Genomic DNA, 6,793 nt, shown 5'->3' with positions numbered 1-6,793 from the left:
AGCAGCACCGTAACTAATTACTGGCCACACTGTACTCTCATACAGTTTTGTAAAGGTTTCATTTGGTAAGCCTCCCATTGATTTAGATTTGGCCACAAGTTTTGCCGTTACATTAAAATCCAAGTGTTCCCTAAATGTAAGACCCAGGTATGTATACTGGCTACGTATTTCTAGGGCTAGCTTCCCACACGAAAACATACTATCACTGACTGTTACAGACGTTGGACGGAAATGAACAATAGCCGACTTATCAGCGTTCATATTTAGTTTATTTGATTCACACCAAGTATTTAGACCATTTAGTAATAACTGGAGACCACGCTCAGTACTAGCCATGATCACCAGATCATCTTCATAGAGTAGGGCACATATTTTACGCTCCGTTACCTCTATATCAACCCATAACTATTCAAATATGTTATAAGGTCATTAATATGCAAGTTGAATAAAATCGGTGATAAAGTACATCCTTGTTTTAAACCGCACGTGACGTCAAACCACTCCGTCCTTAATCCATTTACTCTCACACAGCCTTGTACATTTTTTTATAAAGACTTTATAGCTGAAAAGAGGTTACCAGTAAATCCTAGTTTATTTAGTTTACGAAATAACTAAGGCCTGTTTATACTGTCCTACTCAGAGCAAATGCTTAGACGACCTGACGTCTTGCTCGCCAAAATTTGCGGCGGCCATTTTTGAAAAGTGACTCAAGTTATCCACAAAAAGAGGCGGTCCGGAGGTGTTCTTAATAAGAAAAATACATTCTATTTTCGGTCCAGATCAGTACGGTTTGTTGATAAGTCACCCCCTGTTATTGAATAACATACATAATTAATCCTGTTAAGTGACTATTGCATTTCTGTCATTTTTCATTCTTTTATATATGTCTGTTTCACTCACACATGTTTCCAAAAACAGAAAGGGTAGTTAGTTTATAGATGATTTTTCTACAATTTTAATGATGAAATGAGTTCCTCCTGAGGAGGTAAACGGTGTGTTGGATGCTATCTAAATGAATATGTTTTTTGTTTTTTTTACATAAGTGGTTAATCTAGTGACTGTAAATGATATACATCTAGAGTCACATAAAAATGGTTCGTACTTTTGGCTTAAGGACTACAACACAGAAGAGATCACTTTCAAAAACTAACCCGGCCATCCCCTTTTAAAATCCTTTAACCAGAGACATATAACATGTACTATACTAAAGTGTATGAACTGCGTATATACTGGTTTTTACGCCTCTGTTTTAACCGCCCGATGTTTATTTTTTAAAACAAAACTTTTTTAAACAAAGTGTCTGATCAGAGACGTATATGTTTCTGGTCTGAGGTGCTGACAAAAAAAAACCCGGCAAATAATAAACTTTTTGTTATTAAATTGATCTTTGGAAAATTTGATGAACACCTTTATACAACACAAAACAATTGATTAAAAAATCAATTGATCTAAATTGATCAAATTAACGTAGTCGCACTAAGAGAATATGATATATACGTCTCTGGCGCACCGCACCCCTTTCTTTACAAAATGTAGATATACGATTGGAATTGACAAAAAATGCACCGGTACAATAGTTAATACTCAAAATGAACAGCAACCCTTGTTTTTTCACTCCCAGTCGTAAAATTTGAAACGTTTTTATTCTGTATGCAATCCAAGGAATCCAAGCACACACCACTTCTAAGAATATTGCAGAGGGAGAACCTGTCCGTTCAAGTCTCACAAAGATTAGTAATTTATCGATGAACCACCTGATCAGATATATAGCATGGTCCATCATTAATTGGCTCGTTTCTGACTTTCATCTGTCGAGTGATGCAGCTGTACTGATTGTGGTTTGCATATAATGTGACTCTGTGACAGCACTTACGCATTTCATTTATTTATATTTTTCTTGAAATTGATCCTTATACCAGAGACGTTAATTTGACTCAATTTTCCCCCGTTATCTCACCTGAGGACATTGTTGTTAAATTGAAAATTGGAAGACACATAATCTACACCAATCTACATACTAACTTCAGGACCCCCTTGACCATCTGCTGGCATCCCTTTGATGTCATACCTGTACACAGGTATATAGGTGTATCGTGGGCCTCCTGCTGTCAGCGCTGTTTACATGTGTTTAGTGTTTTTACCTGTACATACATTTCATAACCAGGTATGCTAAGGGAGTGGATCGAGATGATTTTCATTATTTAACGAAGATTTTAAAATAAAAGTTGTGTAGGTTACATGTATAGGGAAAAACAAAACAAAAAATGTTTAATCTCGTAATTCAATGATATTTTCGAGATAAATGAAATTCTGGAATTAGATTATAATAGTCCGTGATCTAGTTTAGCATCGCATACACAGGTAGTGTATTGTATACAATCAAATGTTTGAAATGTCGACCAAACTTAAGGAAGACACAATGTCGTGGATTTGTCATTAAACGTTAATACTAAAAATATTGACATTTAAAAACAGCAGACACCAACGTTAGAGTTATTTTGTAAACATTTTCACTGATACCTTTTCGTATTTTTTGACCATAGAGGTACCACAGCATATCTCACAAAGATTAGTAATTTATCGATGAACCACCTGATCAGATATATAGCATGGTCCATCATTAATTGGCTCGTTTCTGACTTTCATCTGTCGAGTGATGCAGCTGTACTGACTGTGGTTTGCATATAATGTGACTCTGTGACAGCACTTACGCATTTCATTTATTTATATTTTTCTTGAAATTGATCCTTATACCAGAGACGTTAATTTGACTCAATTTTCCCCCGTTATCTCACCTGAGGACATTGTTGTTAAATTGAAAATTGGAAGACACATAATCTACACCAATCTACATACTAAATTCAGGACCCCCTTGACCATCTGCTGGCACCCCTTTGATGTCATACCTGTACACAGGTATATAGGTGTATCGTGGGCCTCCTGCTGTCAGCGCTGTTTACAGGTGTTTAGTGTTTTTACCTGTACACACATTTCATAACCAGGTATGCTAAGGGAGTGGATCGAGATGATTTTCATTATTTAACCAAGATTTTAAAATAAAAGTTGTGTAGGCTACAAGTATAGGGAAAAACAAAACAAAAAATCCTTAATCTCGTAATTCAATGATATTTTCGAGATAAATGAAATTCTGGAATTAGATTATAATAGTCCGTGATCTAGTTTAGCATCGCATACACAGGTACTGTATTGTATACAATCAAATGTTTGAAATGTCGACCAAACTTAAGGAAGACACAATGTCGTGGATTTGTCATTAAACGTTGATACAAAAAATATTGACATTTAAAAACAGCAGACACCAACGTTAGAGTTATTTTGTAAACATTTTCACTGATACCTTTTCGTATTTTTGACCATAGAGGTACCACAGTATATAACTCTTTTTCAATTTAAATATTCCGTTACAGAAACTGGTCAGGACGTAGTGCTGTTTCAATGACGACATGATTGGATAAGATCTCTCTGTATAGCAGAAACATATAAAGTATATACGGGTCTATGTAGAATAGAGAAAATGTTTAGGAAATATCGCAACGGTGACATCGGGATGTCACGTTTGTCGAATGCGTAGAACCTGAGTAGAATCAAGTATACATGTATTATAATATTCTCCGATTTTTCTTTTTTAAACACAAGAGCACCGGGATCAATATAAATCAACAAAACAATCTACACAAATTCATATTTGTAACTCCATTTTTTTTTTATCACAATCGATAACTACGTGCGTGGAACCTTTTAAACGTTTGGCATCGGCTCGAGTTCTAGACCTATTTGGACACTAGACTCTTAAAATAATCCCTTAATAAATGTTGTAGCGACATCATACTCCTTTTAACAAAATTTGAACTAAGCCATGCTAAATTTGATCAAAATCTAACAACATCTGATTGCTGATCATTCAACATCTCTTTTACTACGTTTCTATCTACACAGATAGATCCGAGCGCCTACCATCGTACCATCTTCATAGTTTTCATGTTCTATTGATATTTACTCTGCTTATCTCTTTTCTGTTGGAATAAGTCACGTAAACAATTTGTTAAATTATAGCACGGAATTAGATTAGAGGGAAAGGCAACTGCCTCTTTGGTATAGGAAATATGATCTGGGCACTCTGCTGTTGCGAGAAACTGCGAGAAAGCGCGAGAATGTACGTGCTTTAGGGAAAACCCCGCCGCTTCAATCTTTTTGGAAATTGATTGCCGGTGACAACTGATACATTCTGGTGAATCCTGTACGGTAAAATTGTCCGGAGTTCAAAGTAAGTGATCTTTGCTTTACTTATGTCTAAACTGAATAGTCTTTGTTGTGTCGAATAACAGTAACATGTCGCAGAATGCGAAAGTTTATAGTGATCAAACACCGTTGCCAACTTGAATAATGTTATGGCTTCACACACGCCATTAACAGATTAAACGCCGGATCTATGAGAAAACTACTTGCTAACAATGAGATAATTAGACATACGGAATAAACATTATTGCTTTTAAAAATGTGTTCGTGCCTGTTAGGTGGTTTGAAATTTAACCCATAGCTCTGAAATTGTAGTATTTGTATTCTGAAAACGGTTGTTGATTGGTGTGTTTTTAATAATGGTGCTCAGAGTCCCTGAGAAGGACGCTTGCCGATGAACTTACTGACATCTCATCCTTCAGTGCAGATGAAACAGTCCAGCTGTTACTTGACAGTAATTCTCACCCACAGATGGTCGTACAAACATTGAACAGATTAGTGGTGGACTTTGCTTTGTCTTACATAGTGCACGTTCAAACCTATTGTGCTAATAGGAGCCATGGGTGTGCGATCAACTCTCACCAGAGACTAGAAGATCACAGATCTTCGTTTTTATCATAATATGTTTTTATAATTGTGTGATAGGACTTTATGTGGAACCATTAACCTCAAGTGGATCTGCAGTTCTCCAAGAAGTGGAGGAACCTACAACAACAACAANCTCAGGACTTATTCGAACTGGATGTAGCTTCTTTAATAATTGTTCTCTTTCTAACACAGCTGACACATCTAAATGTCTTGAGAAACACAAATATATAAAGTTACCAAACAAGTGTTCTTTGGAGTAAAGTCACAAAAAGCTTAAGCACTTCTTTCAAATAAGTTGAATATCATCAATCTTTTAGGAATATATTGATGATTTAAGTGATGCTGAAAATTGTTGCTGACAACATAATAGCTTTAACGAGTGGGCTTGGTACATGTAGAACAACAGATCTGAGCTAGTGGTGCTGTCAACAGGAACACTGGTGCTGGAGCTGTCCCTGGAACAGCAAGTTTCATTTTGGTTAGCTGAAAAAGATGGAATTCAAATTTAAATCATACTGGTGCCTAATTATTTGAATACCATGGACTTGCTATATATAGTTTCTGGAACCAGAAAAATGATACTACAATGTGTAATATTTTGGTTACAGCAAAGACATTAAATATCAAATAGACATGTCCTTTCGCAGAATCAACGCTCATTTTATGGAGGCAATCATTTTTCAATAGTCATTAAATATTGACAAAATGCTGAATATTGAAACAAGATTAAATGAAATTCAAAATTTCAATGAATTATTTTGTCCATTTTTTGGAAATCTGGTTTAGACTAACGTTTATATTTAAAGCCTGATTCATAGTGCTGGGACAGAAGTTTATGTCACATTTTTTTTAACGCAGAATACATATAGAAAAAAAGAGGAGCTGCGAAAATGCACCATGTGGAGTAATTGCGAATACGTTGCTCCAAAATATGTATATGATATACATATTCTTGCTAATGATTGACATTTAATTCAATGAATTCATTAGAATTAGCCCCGTGCTGTAATGTAACTTGCTGTGATGTTATCAGATTTAGCTGAAATCATGTCACAATATCGATGACGACAAAGGATATACATGTATGTGGAGCCAAGATGGATGAATTCAGGTTTGAAAAATGCCTTTGATTGTTGCCTAGAAATATAAACTTATGAAAGTATTCTATTTTTTAGGTACATCTAGTATATTAAATAACCTATCTCAAAATTTCGAGAATAACATACAAAGGTAAAAGGTCAGCTGATGTTTCTGTATTTTTCTTATAAATGGTTTAAATTTAAAATGATGTAATAGGACAAAGTTATTGTTAAAAGTTAACCCTTTAAGTCACTTCTCCCACAGGGGTTTCGTTACAAAATACACATAACGTTATACCATACTGATATAGGTCACAGTCAACATAAACATGTAACGAACCACTGTGCTGTGTATGCCCTCGAAATATAGCTGCCTATAGCCAGAGACGTCTTTTATCACCTCCGAAATATTAAGTTTTACATTCATTATCAGTAAATTCTTTCATTAAAATGTCTAAATCTAAATAACTATCACGGGATAAAAAGTCAGTCATATTTGACTATGATGTATCATCCAATCAGATACTTACCTGATGCTGCTTGACATAAACAGATAAGCTTGCGACATCATCACTTGTATGCATTCGTTTTCTATTGTTTTAGTCATGGTTGTTACACTGTGTACTGATCTGTCAAAATCAGTGTCACAATCGGTCTCTCATCACCTAGGTAAACAACGTGGTTATCGATACCGGAAACTTGTCTGTTAAGTCGCACGCAAGCGCAGTACAGGTAAATTGGCTCCAGCGAGAGGGTCACAAGTCGTCACGGTTCGGTGCACAAATACAAGAGGTGGACAACACATACGCGAGACGAGAGTGGTGTTGTCAATATCTGTTATCTAAGTCCGTGCTTATAGAAAATTTTCA

The 6,793-nt window shown here is 35.6% G+C and overlaps 1 long non-coding RNA gene across 1 annotated transcript; it reads right to left on the bottom strand.

The window, feature by feature from the left end:
* Positions 1 to 4,975: 4,975 nt before the first annotated feature.
* LOC110445617 lies at positions 4,976 to 6,549 on the bottom strand. Its single transcript, XR_002462388.1, has 2 exons — positions 6,455 to 6,549; positions 4,976 to 5,328 (listed from the first exon to the last, which is right to left on the bottom strand). It is a non-coding gene; the product is annotated as an uncharacterized LOC110445617 (long non-coding RNA).
* Between the last annotated feature and the right edge of the window lie 244 nt (positions 6,550 to 6,793).

Source organism: Mizuhopecten yessoensis, unplaced genomic scaffold (assembly GCF_002113885.1).
Source record: "Mizuhopecten yessoensis strain PY_sf001 unplaced genomic scaffold, ASM211388v2 scaffold2329, whole genome shotgun sequence".
NCBI lineage: Eukaryota > Metazoa > Mollusca > Bivalvia > Pectinida > Pectinidae > Mizuhopecten > Mizuhopecten yessoensis.
Note: the sequence above shows the minus strand (reverse complement) of the source record. Positions and strands in the feature narration are given on the sequence as shown.